Raw genomic sequence first — 23,925 nt, forward strand, 5'->3', positions numbered from 1 at the left:
ACGGGTGGGTTAATACATTTGGAACTACGGGCGCATTTCGGTGAGCACAGCTGTGAGTGTATTAATTAAGGGTGCCAATTTTGGGGGAGGTGGCAGGGAATGGACTCTTTAATTTCTATTCTGCCTCCCCCCTTTTACTACGTGAACCTTAATAAAACCCAACTGTTGCTTCCAGTAGTCCTGTCCAGCTGTCACCCGGGACTGTCCACACCCCCATCGCCCCTGTCTGCTACAAGGGTTAATCTAGCCAGCTGGAAGGAGGTGGGTTTCCCTCTTGTCCTACAAAATCAAACATTGTTCTGTGCAGGGCCCCTTATTCCCCCCCCCTTTTTATTTTTTTGCGTTTCTGCCTCTCTCCATTACTTTATATAGGAAATCTTTTGTGTGTAAATTTGGTGAGACCCTACCTTGTGGTTATAGAAACATTCTCAGTTTTAGGCTTGAAGAGTCAACCTGACTTTCTCCATAATGAAGTTACACACTAAACCTTCAATGCTGCAGGCAGATTTACCAGGGAGTAAATCTGTTGAACTCAGTTGGACTTCTGAATACATGGTATTGTACTGTACATGCTTTTTGCAGCAAAGTTTATCCTACTTGAGTGTGGAGGTCAAATAAGCATGTGTATATGCAGAATCACTTTCTTCTTTCTCCACTTATACGTGGGCAGATCCTATTTCTTTCTATCTTTCCAGATCTTTGAGGAAAAGACTAATGTGTTTTCAGTGCCACGTGTGGGTGTGACTGGTCATTCTGGTGCTTTTAAAAGACAGTTATGTAGTTAGCTTCATATTATTGGTGGCTGGTTTGCAATATTATTTTCCAGTTTTATCACTCCAGTTTTTAGGTTTTTTGTGATTCTTTACTCCCCCCGCTTTTTAAGAAATGTCAAAACACTGTTGAAATGTCTCCGGTTGTCTCACCTCCCTCAGCATGATTGCAGTTATCTGTCTTGTGTGGGGAATCTCAGAGTCAAAATAAAAGGCAGAGCCAGCGGCATCTGTCTTGCCAAACTGCCAGCGGTTGGTCGACCCGTGGGTGGAAAAACAAGACCGTGGCTTAGCTTTCAAGGGGACGTTTCCAACTTGGTCTGTGTTTTCGCAGCGTCTGAGCAGTCTTGTGGGTGTGAAATTGGAGCCCTGCCTCTCACATTTTTGGTGCCCAACTCTCCTAGCTGGGATATCCAGTCCTTTGGTGCTTTTGCTTCTCGACTTGGCTACGGTTCAGCTAGTAATTTTTGTGCACGTCTGATGCTGGCACGTGGTTTTGTGCATGGCCCAAGCCCACAAAGAGCTTTCAGGGCAGCTGTGGGAATGGGTGCAAAGAACCGGTGGAATGAAGGCACCCCAGTGCATGCATAGCATTTTTCTCTTGCAGTCCTCAGGGGCTGCCGAGAAGTCTGTGATAGATACTAGCTGCACCTTTTTCTAAAAGAAAGAAAGAGAGAGAGAGAGAGAAACAAACAAACTGGACCATAGCTGTCATTGATGAAAAGGTAAATCCTTCAGGAAGGAAGTAGTCATCCACTGGGAGGGATAATCAGCTGGCATGACTTCAAACATCAAGGAGAAAAGGGAACAGGGTGTGTGCACATGTCTGCGCCTTTTTCCCCTTTTCTTTTGTAATTCTATTCAACTTAGTTGCCAGGTTTTATGAATATTTGGCTGTAGAGAAATCCAAATTCTATAAAGGTGTTCCCCTTACCACTCAACCCCATACAATCTTAATTGTGGCTTACCTATTTTGGATTATTGATCAGAATACTAACAATTTATGTAACTTTTAGAGTGCTCAGAGTGCTTCAGGTACGTTATCTCAATATTGTACCCATTTTGGAAATGGGAGATAATAAGAGTAATAGCTTGCTTATGACTGAGTTGAAATTTGAATGAGGGATTTCTCATGTTCTTAACCATTTGGTACACTTTGTGATTCTCCCCCAATAGTTGCTGTTTTAAACTTCTCTAGTTCTTTTCAGACCTGTTTACTAGGATCCAGAACTGTCTGAAGTAGTAGCATGTTTATCTCATATAGGTAGGAGCTTGTATTAATTTAAATGCTTGTATGCTGCCTTGATGACTTTTTAAACAACGTATATAAATGTCAAGTTGTGGATTGCACAGATCTCTTCTCCAGACAGGACAAAATTTATGTATTTGACATTTATATCTTGCTTTTAAAATAATACTGCCCAATGAGGCTCATAATAAAGCACAATAGTTGTGTATTAAATGAGAACCGTTAGGCTCTAATTGGGGTACTTATGACATTCTGGATACAATACAGGGTCTGTATTTGGGAATCTTGAATGCATGGGACTGCAGTCTCCAATTGGGACGCAAGTGCCCTTAAAATCAGTGAGGTTTACTTCCTCATAATCCTTTCTAAGATTGTAAAAGAAACCATCTTCCTTTGTGTTCTTCTGTGACCTTGAATAGTCTGTTGAGTTAAATGTTCTCAGTTTTGCCATCTATGTATTCAGTTCATACTATTGTAAGTGCGTGCAGAGAACATGAGAACTTAAAAATGGCTTTGTGGATTCAGAACTGCCTCTTAATTGATTAATTAATTAATCTGCCTCAGGGGTGACCTGCCATAATCTACTGGGAGTACCCAGGGAGGGCAAGATGGAGGCAGCCATTCTTGTTTATCCCCAGTGCCTGTTAATTGAAAGTGTAGTTTTCTGAACATGGAAAGTCTATTTTGTCACTGAATATGGTGGTTCTGTTTTCAGCTATCATGAGAGCCATAGGAATAGAGTGCAAAAATATAAGAGTTGTAGCTGTGATGATTGTGAACTGACTGGGTCGCTCAGACCTTGCAAGAAGCTCAAACCAAACTGGAAACATCCTGAAAGCTAATAGCCTCTGATCTGTGGTCTTCTGTTAGTTTGTATATCTTCTCCACCTTCTTAAAGCCATGTAAACTAGTGACCAGTATATGTTGTGGGAAGGGATCCCATAGTAAGTTAATTATATACTGAGTGAAGAACCACTTCTTGTTTGTCTGATTTGGTTAATTGTAGGAAGAGCAGTCTTTCTTAACCAGGTGCCTTACAGATGTGCTGGCCTATAACTCCCATAATCCTATAGCTCCTGGGAGTTCAATACATCTGGAGGGCACCACGTTGAAGAAGGCTGATACAGATAGTATTCTGGCTTCTACAAGAAATTCCTTACAAGCCCCCAAGTCTGAAGGTCTTCTAGATGTGCAGTAAAGGTAATTTATTGCATTCATGTGTAAGCTAGACATTACAGAACAGTCATTCATGTAGGCGAAGCAAGACAGGTATGTCTGGCAGCAGCTCCTTAGGATAAGAGAATATTCTGTTTCCCCACTTTGATCCCTGAAGTCCTTTACATGGAGACACTAGGGATTGAGCCAGAATACTTAATTATGGCTTCTGATGGCATGGCAGCTTTTTAGTTGGCATTTTGTATCCTAGGTGGATGTTTTGGATCAGACTCTCACCAGGGTTTGCAAAACATCCTAACCTCAGAATATAGTTGCTAGCCTTCTTGTGCACACTTACCTGTACTAGTCTCCGATGGTCTTACAGGGGTGGGGGTGGAGAACCCTCTACAGCAGGATGGGAAACCTCTGACTTTAAGCCAAGTTCCGACTCCATTTGTCCAAGCCACATCTCATCACTGGCTCCATTCCTGATTATTTATTTAGTTAGTTCATCCTGCTCTCCCTCCTGACCACAAAACTAGTGGAAGGAACTCTGCACATGATGACTGTCTGGTATCAAATGTCTTTTGAGTACTGAACTAAGCCATATCTGTAACTCTGCCCACTTTTGGTTCTAGCTACACCCGCTGCTGAAATGTAGACCCTCCCAGGGCTTCAGGCCAGGTAGTGAAGACCTCAATAGGAATAGGTTTCCTGACCCCCTCCCATATCATATTTCTAAGGTTTTCTTACCGGATCCTCTAGATGAGATTTTTACTTGTCACAAGTAACTATAGAAGTAGCTTTTAGTAAGCCTGGTTTTCAGGTTGACTTTCTCACAGTCTTAGAAGTATGAAGGGGTTTTTCAGGTTGACTTTTCTCTATGGCCTTCTGATGTTCATGAGTTCTTGGGATGCAACCAGCATTAGAAGCTGTAGTCTACCTTCCCTGATCTGGGGCTCTTCATATAGGTTGAGCTACAATTCTCAGTATTTCCCAGCTAGCCATCTTAACTGGGGGGTGCTGGGAGTTGTAGTCTAATGCATCTAGAGGGCATCAGGTTGTTCAGAAAGATGCAGAAACAACAGGAGACATTGTATTACCTGTGGGCACACAGGGCCAAGTGTGCATGTCTAACCTGTTTCTGGGTGCAGCCTTCCTCCACCAGTCCTCTCTTCTGCTGCTTCTTCATGCCAATTTACATTTCTCGAATCTAAGAAGGATTTTTCCTTTAAAAAATATAGCCTTCCAAGGATCTCAGGATAGTATTCCTATCCTTGAACCCAGTCCTGTGAGGTGGAGAGTTGGTGGCTTGCTACCCAGTGAATGGGGTAGTTGGGTGAAGATCCGAACCGTGATTTCCCATGTCTAGGGCCATCCTATCATGGCAGCTTTGGAGTCGGTGGCACCCTCTTTTAGGTGGCTCACATGGATCAGGAACCTAGAAACCATATTACTGTTTCCATATGTGCACTTCCCATGGGGATGTGTTTTTTTATTTTCATGAATGATTATGACATTGTATTATGTGTCCTGATCTATTTTGATCCAATTTAATCTATCAGGAAGCTGTTGCATATTGCTACTTCTCAATGTGTGTGGCAGGATCCAGAAATACAGAGATGTGGCTATTACTACATTGATTAAAAGAGCAAAAAAACTTGCTTATATCTATACTCATGTAGATCTGTGTAGGAATCACTGTTCCACATTCAGAAATATGCCTCTTTTTACAGTGCCATCCCACTCCTGCTTGTGTGGGCAAACCTCGTACATGGAGCCAATGGGAGTCAATCCTTTTGGTCCTTCTCAGGATGGCCTCTGTTTCATACTGTCTCCTGAGAGGTCTTTTGCCACATTCTTGTCCATATGCATATCAGAAAGGAGCAGGCAGAGGGCCTGAGAAAGAAGCTGAGAGGCAGGACTGGTAAGGTGGGGGGATGTTTAGAATTAGGCTTTTCTTTCAAGAAGATGAAAGAAAATTCAGTCTGGGATGAGGATGCTCTGTGTCCAATGAATTGGCTGGTTTAAAGGGGAATAATTGGCCTTGCTTGACCTGGAGTCCTCCAGATGTTGTAGAATGCAATCCACCACTGTCTGCACAACTTAGAAAGTGGCCAAGCAAAGCTGGTGTAGAAGGCACTTAGTCCTTTATTAGTCTGCACGTGCTTTATATCATCTGGCCAGGCTTTCTCCATAGGCTTCTCCTTTAGGGATGGGCTCTAGGTCAGTGAAAAGTACTCTCAGTGCATGCAGTTAGATCTCCAACATCTCCAGGAAGGGTAAGAGAAATTTCTATCTGAGACCTTGGAAAAGGTGTTGTCATAGTCAACAGTACTGGGGAGATGGTCTTGTGGTCTGACTCAGTGACCCTGTTTGAATGTCATGGTAACCATGGACTAACCTGAGGTTGTTTAATCTATAAAGAACCTCAGTTCCCAGGTTCTGACATCATGGTAACAGGATTCAAAGATGTGAATGCAGAATTTAAAGTTTGTTACTGAAAACAGGAAGCAGCTCAGGTATAGCAATGCATACCCCCAACTCATGGGTTGATTAACCCACAGACAGTACCTTTATTCAGTTACCCAGGATTTCTCAGAGTTGTCTCTGTGGACTGACTGGGGGTTCTGGTGGTATGGATGAGCTTTAGTGAAATGACTGAAGGCTTGAGTTTCATAATACATGTAGCCCTTCCTCCAAAGCATGAGAGGTTTGTGTACTGAAACATCATGACATCAGTTTCCTTAAGATGAGTTTGGGCAACTGTGTATGTGATTTCCCCTAGAGCTTACAGCAGTCTTCTTTTCATGCTATGAAAAGGAGAACTTCATTGAAACCCCATTCACACATTATGCAGGACTCCCCTTCCTACCCCCAGGGAAAATGATAAGCAGTGAATCTGAGTCAACAGATTGTGGGACTTGGCTGGTAGCAGTTCTTATAGTTTCTCAAACCTCTAAAATTTACCTCTGAGCTCACTGTGACTGCCAGGTTGAGCCCTACAAGCATCTGGGCTGTGTGTGTTTCTCATGTAAACAGAGAATTCTCTTTGAGGGTGGAAAATGGATTTGTGATTGATTGACAGTGATCCTACCTTGTAGTTATCTGAAGGGTCCAACACAATGTAGACTCCACAACTACCGCACTTGGGGTGCAGAACCTCTTTAAGTCCATTTCAGAGACACTCTCGGGACTGCATTCCAGTTGTGGGTGGGAACTGAAGGCAAAAAGACACAGGGCCAAAATTCCAAAAATATTAGCCTATTTTAGCTGAAAGTTCCTACTGCTTGTACCTAAGCTTTGGGAGAGGCATTTAAACTGTTTTGAATGCAGGAAAAACTGTATAGAAACCATCACCCTACCAAATGATCAATACCTCACCCAAACACATCGTAGGTGTTTGTTAATTTTAGTTATAGTTGAGGAGTGCCGGTCTGGATCCATCTTGTGGAATTTCATAGGATATTTATTTCTTTATTAGATTTATATTCCACATTTTTCCTTACAACAAATGCAAAGCAGCTTACATCATTCTCCTCCTCCTGCTCTCTGTCTTATCCCCACAACACCACCCCTGTGAGCTAGGTTGAGCTTAAAGTCTGTGACTGGCCCAGAGTCTCCCTTTTGGTTCCATGGCTGAGCAGGGACTAGAACTGAGTCTCCATCGCATGCTCTTCACCACTACACCACGCTGGCTTTCTGGATGAATACTGGCTTTTGTTCTGTATTCCTTTTCTGGCCTGAGAACGTGAGTAAAGCTATGCTGGATCACACCAAGAGTCCAGCTAGTGCAACACTTGGTTCCTGCAGTGGCCAACCGCCCGCCCTCTGGAGGCAAACACGTGGCACATAAGTGCAACAGCACCCTCTATCTGTTTCTTAATTTTATTTATTTAGCACTTTTATATACCATCTCATAGCCACGCCGTCTTGATTAGCCCAAGATGCTGACCACTGTTGCTGCTTGTTTGGTGGACAATTTGAATAGCAAAACACATTGGTAACCTTGTGTGTCGGTACACAGGCTGTCTGTACATTGAAAAGGAGTCTCTATACTGCCGTTTGCAGCTTTCTCCCTCTGCCTGGCATGTTCTGGTATTTGCTTTGTTAAGCATCATCTTCAACATGTGTGTTAGGGAAAGGTGGTGTGGTGTGTAGCATGTGAGACTGGGGTCCTGGGTGATCCATATTCTAGCCCCCACTCAGCCAAGGAGCTCACTGGATGACTTTGGGCCAGTCACTTTCACTCATCCTCACCTACCTTGCAGGGTTGTTGTTATTGTGAGGATAAAATGGAGCTAGGTAACCCTGCTTGGGTTCCTTTCAAAGAGGAAATAGATGAGATATAAATACAATGTAATAATAAATAGTGGTGTTGCCCTTTCATAATGGCATTTGAACTAGATGCATTCGATGTGCTTATTTTAAAACTGGAGAACTCCCAAAGTATCTTGTTTGTTTCTTTCTGGAGGAGGGAAGCTGGCTTATATGGTGGTAAGTGAAAACCAGTTGGTTCAAGCCATTCCAAAGAGCTGGTTCAAGCCAGTTGGTTCAAGCCATTCCACCTCCTGCCTTCGTGGTGTTGGAAGCCATTTGGTGTCACTGCTCTCTCATAGCTGTGGAATGAACCCAGATTACTTGTATCTTTTAAATTATTTGTGCTCTGCCTTCTACATTGGGCACACCGCTCATTCACTCACCTCTGCTCCATCCACTCCCAGAGCAGAATTCTGCTGCCCCTTAGGTTTTCTGTCTTGCTGCCTTCATCAAGTGCAAAACTTGCTTTCTCTAGATATTGTTGCAGAACTGGGAATGTGGGAGGGTTTTGAACTACGTTAACCATTTCAGTGTGGAGAACAACCCATTACTTCCCTTTCTGGGGGGAAAAATAACCAAAGACAGCTGATTACTTTTGCAGCTGTCAACTGATGGTTTCCAAAAGGGACCGGGGGGGGGGGGAGTGATATTGCCGTGTACACTCAGGGAGCTGGTTTGAGCCATGGGTTAAGCAAAAGACAGGAAGAGCAGCAGCATGGTCTGATCCTTGCTGAGCTTTAAGTAGGTTGCCACTTAGTCACTAGTGTTTTCAGTGGCCTGAACTCCACAACCTATTCAGTGCCACCCCAAGTGTTAAGTAGTTCAGTGGAGGCCAAGACAGGTGAGTCATACTTTGTGGGTTGTTTCACACAGCCATAGAGTCAGAGAGGATGAGGGAATTGGGGGGAAGTTTCTGCAGTTTGGTTCATCCCCTTTTGGGGTACGGTTGGTAGTAATGTGTGAACTGGGATGCCACTTACCTGGGTGAGAACAACAGCTGAATAACAGCACTGGATTTATTGGCAGGTGGGATTATACAGTCCTTTCAGTGGGTCTAAGAGTCCTGGGTTCTTTTTTCAGTTATAGAAAGCCTACCCAGCCCTCCTTTAGTTAGGAAAAAACGCACACAATTTTCTTGAATCTCTTTGAATCAGAGCTGTAACTAAAGCATGTCTGATGGATCTGGCCTGAGCCCTCTGAAAGCACTCTTGAAAGAGGGAGAGAGTGGGCAAGAAAAAATGGATGGCATTGGGAACTCGGGCTGAAGGTCAGCATCTTCAGCTTTTTGCACAAGAGGCAAGCTAAGAATAGCCAAGTTCTGACATCACCGTCTCTTTAACTGGGTCCTTTCCCAATGCTTAGCTAGTTACCTGTCTGGCGCTTTCAGGACTGATGGGCAGGAAGGGAGTTTAAAAGGGTTGCACTTCTCAGGTCTTTGGGTGCAATAAAACTCATGACCCTTTACTATTAGTTTGAATCTTAAAGTGTTCGATGTTGTGTGTCATCAGTTTTTGTATGTAGTAGTGTTGAGAAAAACCTATCATTTGCACTAATGTAACAGACGTTTCTGCCCAGGCCCTTGAGCCTGGGTTTAGGAGCATGTCCTATTTTTAATCTGACATGTGGCACATGTTTGTGAACTAGTGGAGATGTGCTGAAAACTAGATCCAGGCTGAATGCACCTTGGGTTTGCTCTGGCTTGCAGTGGAGGACTTGGGCAACATGGCCAAGGCATTCCTTACTGGATGGTGGAGGGGAAGAATGCATGATTGGAGTCCCCTGAGCCATCTCCAAAGACTTTGGATACTCTGCAAAGTAGGCATTAATGTGAGCTTACATATAATTTGACTGTGCCTTGGACAAACTTGTGCTATTGCAAAAGTCTCTATGGTTAAACTGTGTTGGAGTGCAACTCCCATCATCTCCAGAAAGGCAGAAAGAGTGAGACATGGGGGTCTTGGGGAACCCTTGCCATTTGCTTTGGATTGCATCCCTGACCAGCAAAGCTCTGTCACTTCTGAGCAGGGTATTCCTAACCGCTCCTTCCCCCAAGTGCAGGCTTCCTGATTCTTGAGAAGAAAACTTCCCCTCTGCTCTGGGTTCTGAAAGGGAACTGTGAGAATCCCCTGGCTGAAATGAGAAGAGAGCGCTCTCCTGCACACACCACAAGCACAGGAGCAAGACGCTTGTCCCCAGATAACCTTGGCTGAAGTCCTAGCACTGTATGTCTTGTCCCTTATCACGGTCACCCAAATAATAAATGGGGAGAAGAGTACTGAAGTCTCAAAATTCTTGCCAAATATAATAATGTACTAATGTGTATGAACTGCCTTATGCTTTGATTAAAAGAAAAAGATTTGCTGAGTAATCAGTGGGTTTCCTGTGTCACATAGTTACCTTGCACTGTTCTTTGTTTTCTTCCTTTTTGTTGCCTGTATTTTTAACTTTATTTCAGAATAAAATCCTGTCTCAAAGCAAAAGAAAAAATCTTCAGTGGACAAAGCACTTTGGTATCTCTTGATCTAAGAAAGTAGTTATATTATAGATTATATGAACTGAAATGCTTTGCTCCTAAGCTTTATTGAGTCAAATGATTTAACTGCTTTGCAGGAGAAACCAAGTTGTTTTGGTTTACTCTTATTTTTAACTCATATTTTAAAAACTCTTTTTTGTTTAAATAAGATTTACTGCAGAACCTCATCTGCTTTTTTCTGCTCAACTTTAAAAAATGAACCAAACAAATGTTGGTGTGCAGGGATGCTTCAGTCTCGGAAACGGCTTCCTCTCCTCTTCCATCCCATCTTCATTTGGAGGCTTCTCCCTTGTACGCCCAGCATTGTGGCTCCCCTGCTGGCCACCTGGCACAAGAGCCCTGCCTGGAGATTAATGTTCTTTCCAGCCTGAGTTCCCCCTGAGACTTTTACAGCTCGTTGCGACTGTGTATATGCAGTTATATTGATTTGTTTCTAGGAATTCATTGGGGAGAGACTGTAGGGTAGGAGGCAGCTTTCTTGCAGGAACCACCGATGGTCATATTTTGGAGCCATGTTCAAAGGGTAGTTGTGCTAGTCGACAGCAGAACGAACAGCAAAGCATCTTGTAGCATCTGAAAAAAAGTTAAATAATGTGATTGGAGACTGTTAATTCTCTGGTTGTCATCATCTCTTCTTTCTGCATTTCATTTCCTCCTAACCTCACTGTTTAAAATCCCCATCACCACCACATACAGACTGTGTATTGCTGAAATGGGCTATATTCCATGTAATTGTGTGCCAGAATAAAAGTGTAATACTGGAGAGGCATGATGGGTATTGTAGTCCAACATATCTGCTGAGTGTCAGGGTGGGTAAACCTGTCTCAATGGATTGGATCGAGACCCAGCTTGTTCAGCAAGGATACCTAAAGCAGGGTCTTTAGACAAGGGTGTTCCTTGGTTTGTCTCTAAGAGCTGGCATTGAGAGGCGTTCTGTCTTGGTTCCTGGAGTTTTCTTTTAGTTAAAAGGGGTAATAGCTATCTAAGAAGCTGGTCAGAGCTACACCTTGTATGGTAGTGGATTCTACATCATAATCACATGTAGCAAAATATTTCTTTTTATCAGACCAGAACTTAATGCCAATTGATTTTGAGTGTTTAGAATTATGGTAGGATAGGTTACTTAAATGTGTTATCTTCGATGATGGAGGAAGAAAGGGGATAGTGGGACCCACAACAGCTTACAGTTTACTTAGTGCTCTTGAAGTGCAGTCATGTATGTCTAACTCAAAAGTAAGCCCCATTGAATTCAATTAAACCTGCCCCGCAGGTAATTGCATAGAGCATGGGTCCTCAAACTACGGCCTGTGGGACGGATCCGGCCTGCCATGGCCATCCATCTAGCCCGCGCTGCTGTTCTCCGCCTGCGCTTGCGGGGAAGTGGTGGCTCACTCGATCGGAGATGGTCTCTGAGCAAGCAAGCCGCCACCGTGCGTGCCTGATGCCGCCTCGTGCGCGCCCGACGGCACCTCACCGGCCCGCACCCCCAGGCACCCCCACCTCACCGGCCTGCGCGTGTAACCACCACCTTTCAACTGGCCCCCTGTCGAAAAAGTTTGAGGACCCCTGGCATAGAGGATGGCAGCCAGAGTAGTTGCTGAGGTACTCTACTCAAAAGGAAACAACTGTGGCTTGCTTTCTTGCTTGCTTGCTGCTTATCAATTTGGTTTAGTGGCATCAGAGTTGAGATTGTATAGGTTGCACTATTGCATAGCACAAGTACTGATCTCCACCAACCCAAAATCCTTCCTTTTATTTTATTTTAAGGTTTTTGTATGCTGTCCCAATTACTAAAAAAAGTCTGGGCGGCTTACAGAGAGTGAACCAAAAAAACAGTACCCATAACAACGACAACACACATCTTAAAAAAAAAAGAAGAAAAAGTAAAAAGTAAACTGCATCTAAAAAAGTAATAAAAACAAGAATAAAACCAGATTAATTATTAAAATACTGGAAAAATAAAAAGGTCTTCACCTGGTGCCGAAAGGAATAAAGCGACCGCACCAGGTGAACCTCCCTGGGGAGCGTATTCCATATTCCCCAAGTTAATAGTTCCATTAACTTGTTTTTAATCTTTTTAAAGCAAGTTTCTAGCCCTTAAGGCTGCAAAGATATGCTTATTGAAATATCAGAAGTTGGAAGGAAGGTTGTATAAAATTTCCAGTGATCAGGGATAGAGTTTCAGTGTCCTGCATAGTATATTGCCCCTCCCCGTGATTGGCAAAGTCAGTGTAAATATTGCGGAATTGAGCAAATATATGCATTTATATAGAACTCAGTTGATAAGCTTTTCTTGGCACAGTATTTGGCTTTTCTGGCTGCAGAATCTTACATTTTCTGGTAGCCTAAATAAGCCCCACACTCTGTATGAACGTTAAAAAGTTGCCGTTTGTGCCCTGGGAAGGTTTGACCCTAGCCTCTAGGTACGGATGGGATGACAACTGAGCGATGAGGATGGTATAAACAGGGTTGCAGCTGGAGCTGAAGCACAGTGGCACTATGTGTGTGGAGAGCCACAGGGCGATAGAAATCGACCCTTTTAACATTACAGGAATATCAGAAAAAATGCATCCAATGCTTCCCGAGAAGTAAACCCATTAGTTCCTTTTGGGGTGAGTGCAAGGAAGATACTTGAGCACTTTCTTAGTAATATTATCAGTGTATGTTTCATTGAGACAATTCACTTCTAAATGCACTGTGGAGCATTTGCATTTATTTATTTATTATTTATTAAAACATTTTTATGCCGCCCCATTCGCCGAAGCCTCGGGGCGGCTTACAACAAAAAATTAAAATAACATTTTAAAATATATACAATAAAATACAAATATATAATATAAAACATACACTATAAAACAAGCCGCCCTGGCCAAATAAAATTCAATAATATTAACATTTAAAATACTGCTTAAATAAAAAGGTCTTCGCCTGGCGCCGAAAAACAAATAACGACGGTGCCAGGCGGACCTCTCTGGGGAGGTCTTTAGGGTTTTTCTGCTTCATTTTGGCTCTCATGGTATGTATTTTGTTAGTCCTTCGACCAGTTTCTCACAGTCCTGGATCATTGGAACTGTAGTGCTAGGACTGAAATTGGTTTGGCAGGAGCTAGAGGGTACCTGAGCGCTGTGTGGATCATAAGGTAAAAGCATTGATACCTGCTTTGAGTTTAAGATTCCCTCTAAGTTGTCCAAACTCACTTTTTTCTCTGTTAGGAGCTGTTCACCATGCCCACTTCAGGGGTTGTCAGCGTATCTGAAAAAACCCAAAAAAACAGCCAGGCTGGGTTTCTGTTATCTCTCTCCATTGCCCCCATGGCCCTGTGAGACTGCCGATAGGCATTTCTGTTTAAGGGAATGAAACTGCAGCATGTGGGTGACATCAGGAAACCTTGCGTCAAAACTGAGGGTTGATTCTCGTCATTTGAGAGTTTTTTCTTTTAAAAAGGGAACTTGAGTTTCCTCGGGAAAATTGGACTACCGGTTTGTGGTGTGTGCGTGTGTGTGTGCGTGTGTGTGCCAGGCATTTGTTATACAAATTTTGAGGGCGTTGCTATGGTATGCTTTGTGGAAATTCATGTTTGATTGGGACTGGCAGCTGCTGGAGTTTTAACAGAGTATGTGCGCTGAAGCAGTTACAAGTACATCATACACTTATAGAACTCTTTGCCACAATATTGTCTAAGCCAAAGGGCTAGAATCTGCTGTACTAACCATAATAGGCAGAAGAGTTTCAGTGGTGGGGCATTTAAGACAGTTGGCTAGAGACTGGTTTGGTAAGGATGGTTTTTGCTGTGGGGCTTTGCTGTCTGTAGACCTTCTGCGGTACTTTGCTGACAGCGCTTGGTAGAAAAACATCTGACATGGATCATCATAGGCATTTTTTTACGGGATCCTTTTTTTCCTGGTGTGGGTGCATTGCCATCTTTTTTCTTTAGTTAACGCCACATATTATTTTCATTTTAGGATTTGTATCCTGCTCATTTATTTCATAATAAAAAGCTCAAGTTCAGTAACATTAAAACAACAATAATAATAGCAATTTAAAATAAAATATAATCATAAAAATACACAATAAAACCATGGGGTGAACATTAATACAATTCTTGATTCAGTGTTTGTTCCTTTGTTCATCTGCAACAAAGCTCACCCCCTGCATCTGCTAATTCCTTTTTATTAAAAGATGGGTATGGGTGGGACAAGAATTTTGAGAAATTGTATTTAAAGGGCAAGGAACAGAAAGATGTTGTAAGGGTTGGTTGAAATTTACCTGACAATTTGTGACCACTCTCAAATTCCCCATTTCACCCATAAGTATTTATCTAGATACTAAGGGGAAAGGGTGCAGATATTAGAAAAACTGACTTTTGGACTTTTGTTATGATTGATATATAGCCGGTCTTCATTCACTGAATATGTGTTCTTCCGAAATGTCATAGCTTTGTAAGTGGCAATCTGGACTGATTCTTATTTCAAGATGGTGGTTTTGGTAGGCTTACATGTTGATCGCTGTACTACTATAAGTGAGTAGTGGGGCTAGAAATGCAAAAGGGGTTCTCACTTTGCTTGCTGTAATTGAACTTGAACATACGTTTTTATGAATAGAAGCATAATTTCTTGATGAGGTCCTCTTCTGGTTATGGTTAGTGAATTCTCGCAAACCAAAAAGAGATTCCATCCCCATTGATGGGAAACTGCCTGATCCAGGGTATCTGAGGAATATGGCTGGCATTTGGCAAATATAAGGAATGTTGTTGTTATTTTTTAAATGGCCTTCAGGGTGGTATCTTGCCCTGTCTCTTCCTGCTCTTGTAAAGTAGCAGTTGCGTGCTCGCATGAGAATATGGCAAGCCGGTTGGACAGATCTTTGCTCCAAGCACGGCAGGGGAGGAGCACAGAAGAGTCCAGACAGGTGCCCTTCCTTGCCATTGCTTCTCACCTAAGGGGATGCAGGTTCAATATCCTAATGTAGCTTGACATGGTTATGGAGCTGAGCAGCTCTTCTCTGCGCTTTCTCCTTCCATTGCTTGGCCAGTGTGACCTTTAGATAGGAAGAAGTAAACTCTACTCCTCACGCACCTGGGGGAGGCCTGAGACAATGTGGAATGTTGCAAGAGTTGTGCCCAGTTTGCACCTTTCACAGAACTGATGCGATGCGATGGAGCCAGAAGGCCATTGTTATTATATTATTTATTTATATCATGCCTAACTCTTCTTTCTAAGGCTACTCCCTGTCTGTGCTAAGATATGTAATTTTGTCACAAAATAAAGAGTTGATGGGGAAAGAGTTGATGGGGGTGCATTTTGGTGTATAGAACATCGAAACTGGAGATTGGATAACTCCAGGCAACTCATACAAGTGCGCCAAGCAACATGCCACTGAGCAGAGTGTGAGCAGAATAACAAAAATAGCCCCAAACTTCAGTAACCAGTCTTAATTGGGCAGGCTGGAGGAAATATTTCTGATTCCACCTAAATAAGGGCAGTTGATTAGACCAGCAGGCCAGCTGTCTCATTTTTCTTGTTCTGTGCCATCAAGTGGGATTTATGGCAACCCTATCCATGAAAGCTCTCCAAAATGTCCATGATGGGCTTGTTCAGCTCCTCTGAATTCAAGGTGGTGGCTTTTTTCTGTCTTTGACTTTCCTTAAAATGATTGTCTTCTAGAAGGTGTTTTGCCTTCTTACGATGTGTCCAAAGTATGACAGCCTCAGATTTGTCATTTTTGCTACTAGGAAAAACTCTGGTTTGATTTGATCTAGGGCCCACATGTTTGTCTTTCTGTCAGTCCAGGGCATTTGCAAAACTCTCCTCCAGCACCATGTTTCAAACACATCAATTTTCTTCCTGCATCTTTCTTGACTGTTTAGCTTTCACAGCCATTCATGGTGATTGGGAATGCAATAGCATTGATATTTATCACATTATTCTGCAAAAAATGCCATGATTCCACAAAAATGCATTAGTTAACAATTGGGGAAATGATCTTAATAGCTAATAACTTTTGGGGACAACATCCTCCTCCAGGTTATTTACTGCTAGGTCCCTGATTTTATTTTCTTTTTTCTTAGTTTTCTTCAAAAAGGAAGTCTAAAGTATTATTTGGGCGCTCTCTCTCGTGCTTTCTGTTTGAATCTATTCTGTTTAAGATCTTTTTTTAATGCCTTCAAAGCTGAAGTGGGGGTGGGGGATCAAGTAGGAGAGGATGTGAACTCACAAAACTGCATATATGCCTTTGAGATCTGTAGTTGGCATTGGGATTTCCCTCTTGAGGGTTGGTACTATTTTAATTTTGTATGTTTGAGGAAGTATTTCCTGAGCGTATGCACCCGAGAGAAAGAGGCAACTCTTTTCTGTAAGTAATAATAGTTAATTCCTAAATGTATTTCAGGGTTGGAAGAAGTGACTTTCTTCCATCCTGCTACAATGAAGACTAGTTTGCACCATATCTCACCCAGACCGCTTCCCCAGGTTAACTTCCCTCCATCCTTGATGTAACGCAAGTCTTGTCTGGCCAATTCTGTTGGAGTTGGGAGCATATGTGTGCAGGAGTCTGTGTGTTCTGCTTCCGACAGAACTGCTGCCGCAATATGGAAGTTGGAAGGGGTATGACTGACTGTTCCTGAAAGTCACCCCCCTCCAGCTCTGCATATTATGCCAGGGATGCCTTCTCCCCATTTATCTTCAGAGCAAACATTTTCTAACATACTCTTGCCTCCCAGCTTCATCAGTTTGGTTGCAAATACAGTCCAGTTAATCTCCCAATCTGGGGAAGATTAAGCTTGAAGATAAAGACTTTAAACCTAATGATAGCTAGGCCTGAAAGCTAGAGTGGGGTGGAGGGGGGAGGGAGAGTGAGTCCTCTACCCAGCTGTTTTCTCTTTCTCTCTTTAAATCGCCTTCCTGCCACTGGCCAAGATGTCTCTATTTGCATCTCCAGGCACTGCTTCGCTTGGTTGGCTTCAAATAGCGCAATGAGATGGGGTGTGGAGTAATCAAAGCTAGCCTTTAGGTTGTGGGTATGGATGTGATGAGCTGGATCTTAGCACTACAGCACAGTTGAAGCCTTAACCCACGTGCTAAAGAAACTTGCCACTGGTATTATTTTAGGGATATGTTATTCTGGGGATATGGCCATATTTGGTCAGCTATCATTTCTTGAGATGTGCTTGTTTTGTGCTAAAAAGTGATGCTGGACACAGAATTCAGCATCAGAAGAAAGTTATTGGTCTGAGGTGAAAGTACATCTTTTGTTTCTAGGGATGCTGAAGTATACTTGAAAGTATCTGAGGAAATACCCAATGAAAGCTCAGAGGGATGTTTGGGGAGGCTGGGTTTTCCAGTGGTCACTGGGTGGAGTTTCAGTGTGTTGTGTAATTTTGTGAAGAGGAAGCAGAATGGATTATGCAAAACAGGACCATACATGCCCATTACTTTGTTGGTTAAGAAGTTTATATCCAATTTGCAAAATTCAGCCTCATACAACTCAGGTTTCAGATGGTCTTTTCAAACAGTAGGCCCAACCCTGGTTTTGGTAGAAGCAGTTGCTCTCTTGTCACTAGGCACCGTTTCACATGAGCAGTGTCAGAGGAAAGAGTTCTCATTTGGCAACTTTCCACTCAAGTTCCATATATTAAAATGTTTGTCTGAAAGGGCTTTCTGTATAGGAAGATCACGGGTTACTCAGGGGAAAAAAAAATCTCCTACTACCCTCCACTCCAGATAATTTCAAGATGTGTTTTTTATCATGTGCTGGCTCTTTCACAAGACAATTGTAACGTATTGATGGGGAGAAGATAAACGTAAGAAGATAAATGTTATTGCCTCCCAGATTAGTAACGGGGTGAGCACTATAAGAGGGGCAAAATGCATGCTTTGTGGAACAACAAAAAAGCCAGGCAGATCTCCCCAAAATGTTCAGTTTACTTTGGGAGGTTCATGCTCAATCATTTGCAGATTTTTCTCCATCCCTGAAATTGCATATTACCTTTCTACATTTTACCCTTTTAGATCATTCTGTTGTGCTTCTTGCTTGTTTCCCTCCTCCAGTTTATTGCCGAGGAGTACTATTAATATTGAAAAAAGCCAGTGCCCATAGATTTCTAAAATGTGCTCTTTCTTAGGGTGCTTTTCCATCCTTTTTATTTGTTCTGTTTCTGATTTTTTTGCATCGTCAGGGTCAGTTTTTGCTATTTATCATCCTGCCAGTTTGCCACATCCCTTGGGCTCTTAAGGCTGTTCTGTGTTGCATTTTAGTAGCAGGGAGCTCTGCTAGCTTAGGAAGCACATTTGAAAAGTGTTAATGGTATGCATAAGCCAATAGCCTAAAACCAAGCTCCGTAACATTGGAATTGATGACTTGGTAGCTAGCAAGGGGTCTCATTGCTGCTTTATTTCAGCCTGATAATTTATGTTTTTATTTTTACTAATAGTGAGTATTACAATATGGGAAACCCTGCTCATTCTAAGATTTAATTTTTTAGAAACATAGATTGGATTTCAGACATGTCTGCTCTTTCACAAATCCTGAAACACATTCCTTTGAATACATTATGCCATAAAATGGAAATATTTGTTGTGTTCCCCTACCAGCTCATCAAAATACAAGCATATGCTTCTATTCATTTATTTAAAAGATTTTATAACTGCCTTTTAGGAAAAAGTCACCAAAGGCAGCATATAAAATTTTAAACTATAAAACACAATAAAACAATGATAAAGACAATAATACAATGTTAAAATTAACTGCTAAAACCAGATAACACACATACATAATCGTATCTAGTAAAATCCTGACTACACGCACAGTGAATACATAAGGGCTCAGGCACACTTGAATGCCTGCAGATATGGGGCCTGGAAGAATTCCAGAAACTGGGAACCACCATCAAAGCCTTAACTATTGCCCCTGGTATAATTGTTTTATCAGGCAGACACACAATCAGGGCTTCTGATGTTGATCTCAAATCGTGACTGGTTGGTATAGGTGAAAGCATTCGTTCAAGTAATCTAGAAACAGATTGCTTATGGTTTTGAAGACTAACGCCAGCACCAGGCAATGTGGCAGGTACCATATGGGCATTATAATCCACCTAGGTCTACCAGGACTTGAACAGTTGGATTATGTACCAGTTGACATTTCTGAACTGGTTTTAAAGGGAGTGCAGAGAAACTGCATTCAGACAATCCAGCCTGGAGCATGAACATTTGAAGCAAGTCTCTCCCCTCCAGTTAGTGTTGCAGGTGGCATACCAACCTCAGCTGCCACCCAGGTTTTCCCAGTAAGTGCTGAGTCCAGGAGATCTTCCCAGCTGCCTACTTGATTTATTAAATCAATAAATATTACTGGTCATAGGGCAGAAGGTTTGGAGCAGGGACTCACCCAGTGAGTGATGCACTTTGGCTGTAGAAAAAGTCCTGAGTATGGTTCTCAGAAACTTCATTTGAAACCATCTTTGGTAGCAGGACTGAGCCAAGACTGAGATTCTGCCTGGGGAATCTCTGCTGACTAAGACCCCCATCAGTCTTAGTCAAGAGAACTGCTTATCTCTTTTGGATATGTAGTTCAGGTCTTAAACGCTGAACTCTTTCTCCTTTCTGTGCCCTTGGGCACTAATAATGTAACTGTGCCCCATCTCCTCCCAGTAGGCAGAGGGTGGTCAAGTGTGGCTGGCTCTCCGGCCACCTCCTGTCAGCAGGCTGGTCAAAACTTTTGTGCCAGGAAACTTTATCCCAGTTCTGATTCGCATTGCTGAAGAAGAATCTAGGAACTGCCCCCATATTCACAGCTCGCTCGCTGTCTCGCTCTCTCTGTGCCTACAGACTCGAGGGTGAGAGACAATGACTATTCCAAGACTACCCAGGGAATTTGTGGTGGTGGTCTCTAAAACCGAGGCAGATGAACTAAGAAATTCAGGAAATTAGGGATGCAACCCCATAACTTGAACGGACACCGGATCCTCCCCCCCGCCCCCCACATATCTGGAGGCAAACAGCAAGAAATAAAGTAATAAGAATACTACTAATAATGATGATGCTAATAATAATAATAATCTTGTTCTCCACCCCCTCCCGGTGCAATTCTCAGTTTTTATTTCTTCTTTGACGGGGGACAGTATCTTTTCCCACAAGGGCGAGGAGAGGCAGGAACTGCCAGTTTTGCTCACGTCTCTCCCCCCGCCCCAAACTTGCAAAGCGTGAAAGGGATGGAGCGGAGTGTGGCGGGGGGAATTCCCTGTTGTTCTTGAAGATGGCATTTCAGTAGACTTACATGTACGCTGGAGGGTGTGTGCTGGGAATGGAGCGGCGGGGCAGGGGGGAGGCAGGCGTGAGTGGGTGGGGAGAAAGCAACACTTGCCCGAGCGCCAAGGGTTCCCGTAACTGAAAAGGGCACGGATTTGGAGCGGCACACCGTCCGCCGCCTTCCTATGTGGCCCCAAGCGCTGGTATTTACGGACCTTTATCCTTGTGCTCTCCATCTCTCGGGGTCTCTATTTATAACTGGGAAGCGGCTTATGTTGCCATGTCGCTGCTTTTCTCCCAGGCAGACTGCGCCGCCGCGGAGCTGTCCTCGGCGTGCTTCGCGTCGTGCCGCGCACTCTGTCTGCTCCCCCAACGCCACTGGGGATGGGAAATTGCTTTCCCCCCGGAATCGAGCCAGAAAACTGATATCCCTATGCTTTTCTTCCCCGCCCCACGACAACAAACCGGTTGTGGTAATGTTAGTTGTGACTTCAGAGGTGGCTGGACGCCAGGACTCCTGGGTTCTCTCCTTGGCTATAAGGAGCGGGGGTGGATTTTTAGGGAGGCGGTGGAAGAGAGGTATTTGGCAGCCTGTGCTCTGGATCGCCTCATTAGCAGAGTTGGGGGGAGCGAGAGGGGAGACTGGAGTTGAGTGGCTGTTGTCTTTCTTTGTAACCCCTTCTCCCACCCATGTCTTTATCATGCACCACAGGAAACGCTTATTATCCAGTGTAACTTACTTTCCTTTCCTTTCTTTCCTTTTTTTCTTTTCAATCAAAGTTTTATAAAGTTTTTCCACTAAGTTTGTGGAAATAGCCGTCACACCTTTTGTTCTTGAGTGATTAAAAAAAGGGGAAAAAAACTTTATAGCTTTTTTTGTTTGAAAGACTGGGGCAAGTGGCAAACTTTCTGTGACTCATTCATATGAGCACATGATGTAGGAGTTTTCTATTTCCCTCTTTTTATAGATGGAGGAACAGGGGCTGCTAGAATGCAAAGATTTTACCATGGGCATCCACAGGAATTCTTGCAGGATTGTGCAGAGCTACACAGCAGTTTGTGGTTGTAATGGGTGCATGTATTATACATGGATTGAACACCTGTGCACTTTTCATTATAAGTTCTCCTCATTTAAGGTCACATTGCATGAGATTTAGAAACATATGCAGAGTAGCAGAAGATCCTTGGAACTGAACAGCACTAATGAAAAAAAGAGTGTTATGTTGAGAAAAAAAATCATGAACTCCAACAAACATTATCTGAGTGTTGGATAAAGAAAAAAAGACACCTAGGGACAAGAAGAAAAAAAAGAAACCACAGTGCACAAGCCCCACACAGCTGTCTTTTTTATGGTATTACTACCATTATCATAAAATTGACCTCCCTGCATAATTCATCCAGCAACAATTTCCATAATCCTGGAAACATTGGTGAATGTGCTTTAGAACAATTTCCCCCAGTTTGATGCTCTCTGCATGTTTTGGGCAGCAATCAGTATTCAGGGCCAGCACTTAGCATACTAGTTTGGGCTGATGGGAACTGAGTTCCAAGACATCTGAAGGGCACCAGGCTGAGGAAGAAAGCTCTAGCAGTGCATTTTGCAGGTAATGCCTTTTTTTAGTAGAAGGATAAGTAAAAATGCTTCATCTGTGTAGGGTTCAAGAGGAACTTAGACTACCCACTTTATTTTTTACATTATCAGACACTTTTTCACTAACAATACAACTTTCAAATGTTGGGCTACAACAGTGTTCTTTTGGAACTGCATCTTTTTCTTTGTATAAGTATTATTAAAAAGCCCTGATAGCATCAGAGAAGATAGCCTCTATTATTTCTGGTAGATTTGGTAACTTGGGTACGAAGGCTGCTGAGAGAGGTACATCCAGAGACAAGGTCCTTCTACCCACAGCCGTTCTTTCCAGGAAGAAGCATGTTGAATGGGAGTGGGGGAGGTGACTTGCTTTATTTGAAGCCCTCTGCTAGGCTTTGCCCTTTAGGCAATGCACAATAGGTTCAAGCATCACAAAAGGTTCCTTTTATTTCTACAGTACATGAGAAAACCTGAGCTTCTGTTGAGCTGTGGCATGCTGTTCCAGCTACATGGTCAGCACTAAAAGAGATGGGGAGGTTCCCCTAGGCCAGGGCCTCTTGCCAGAGCTAAAAATGGCAGGTTCTGTGTGTGTATATGGGTGTGTGACTGTGTGTCTGATAGATGGGCTGTGTAGCTGCCCTGGGCTTAAAGTAGCCTGGGCCCCCCATTCTGCCCAACAAATGGGGATGCTGGGGCATGGCCTTCCCCCTCTTCCCATCACTGACCTGCCAACCAGTGTGGTGTAGTGGTTAAGAGCGTGGGACTGGGACTCAGGCGATCTGGGTTCTAGTCCCCGCTCGGCCATGGAGCCAACTGGGTGACTCTGGGCCAGTCACAGACTCTCAGCCCAACCTACCTCACAGGGTTGTTGTTGTGGGGAATAAGATGGAGGAGGAGAATGATATAAGCTGCCTTGAGCCCTTTGTAGGAAAAAGGCAGGATATAAATTGAAAAATAAATAAATAAATAAAATGAAACCAGTATTCCAGTAGACCCAAGAGGATGTGCCCCATGCTTGCTGTGGTCCGTGGCTGCAGTGGTGAGCTTTGGTGGGGAGGGGACAACCCAGTGCTATCTTTGCTGCTTGAGGGGCAGGTATGTGCTGCACATTGGCACTACCAGTGGGCTTGAGGGGGTGGCACAAGTCAGTGGGGAAGCCACTGACAACCACCCATAAGTGAGAGTGGCTATTTTGTTGCCAGCTGTTGCTGACACTCTCCTGGAGCCATGGGGATTGTCTCATTCGTGCCAAGCAGCTAGTTAATTGTGGGTCTTGCCCCCTGTGGTTTTGGCTGTCAGGGCAAGCCACAGAGGGTTATGCAAACCTAACAACTAGCTGTGATTTCTTAAGAGTTATTTATAAGCCAAACGTAAGACATCCTGGCAACACTGCCCTGGATCCGGACAGCACTCGAAGCCACTGCACCTTGCCATAGTTGTATGAACCCAGTCAACCTATTCAGCAACCAATTGTAACTCTTAATAAATTGTACTTCTTTATTTGAAGCTCCTTCTGCATTTCCCTAAAACACCTGTGACATGGACTTTAGTAAGGAGGTATAATGCACACAGCATAATATGAATAACAACACTGGGCTACTTTGCAGCATTTACTTAACCCACATTTTCTCAGCCATAGCCCTGCCTTCTACAATATTTGTATAATGATGATTAAGTATATTTGTGCAAATTGTCACAGTAATTTTTAAAATCTTTATCAACTCAGAAAAAATAAAATTAACAAGAGTTAGGAAGATCATGAGCCCTTGTCTTTGCTGTTATCCTTTTGCTTGGGTAAACAAACTGCTGTCCAAAACCAACTAAAGGAAAGTTCCAGATTTCTAAATTGTTGTGTTTTGAATCCACAACTACTTCCTAAAAGGAAAGATCCCTGAAAAGCTTAACATACCAGAAGGGTTAACAGCCCAGATTGGTGTAACTTCATTCACTGGCTAAAAGCACTCAGAAGTAGGAGCAAGCCAGCTTCTCACAAAATTAAAAGGCAGAATAGCGGATTCACATTTTGCCTCATATCTTAGGTTCAACAAGGAAGAGAGTCGAAACAGTCT

General features: G+C 43.2%; 1 protein-coding gene and 1 long non-coding RNA gene across 3 annotated transcripts in view; one reads left to right on the forward strand and one right to left on the reverse strand.

Annotated features, from left to right (window-relative positions):
* Nucleotides 1–23,925, forward strand: part of RARA (retinoic acid receptor alpha) — a 158,894-nt gene that overhangs the window by 758 nt on the left and 134,211 nt on the right. The gene's annotated exons all lie outside the window — the stretch shown is intronic.
* Nucleotides 10,056–22,648, reverse strand: LOC123031839. The gene is made up of 3 exons (XR_006416396.1): nucleotides 20,481–22,648; nucleotides 13,225–13,279; nucleotides 10,056–10,600 (listed from the first exon to the last, which is right to left on the reverse strand). It is a non-coding gene; the product is annotated as an uncharacterized LOC123031839 (long non-coding RNA).

Source organism: Varanus komodoensis, unplaced genomic scaffold (assembly GCF_004798865.1).
Source record: "Varanus komodoensis strain SLA01 unplaced genomic scaffold, ASM479886v1 scaffold50, whole genome shotgun sequence".
NCBI classification, from domain to species: Eukaryota; Metazoa; Chordata; class Lepidosauria; order Squamata; family Varanidae; genus Varanus; species Varanus komodoensis.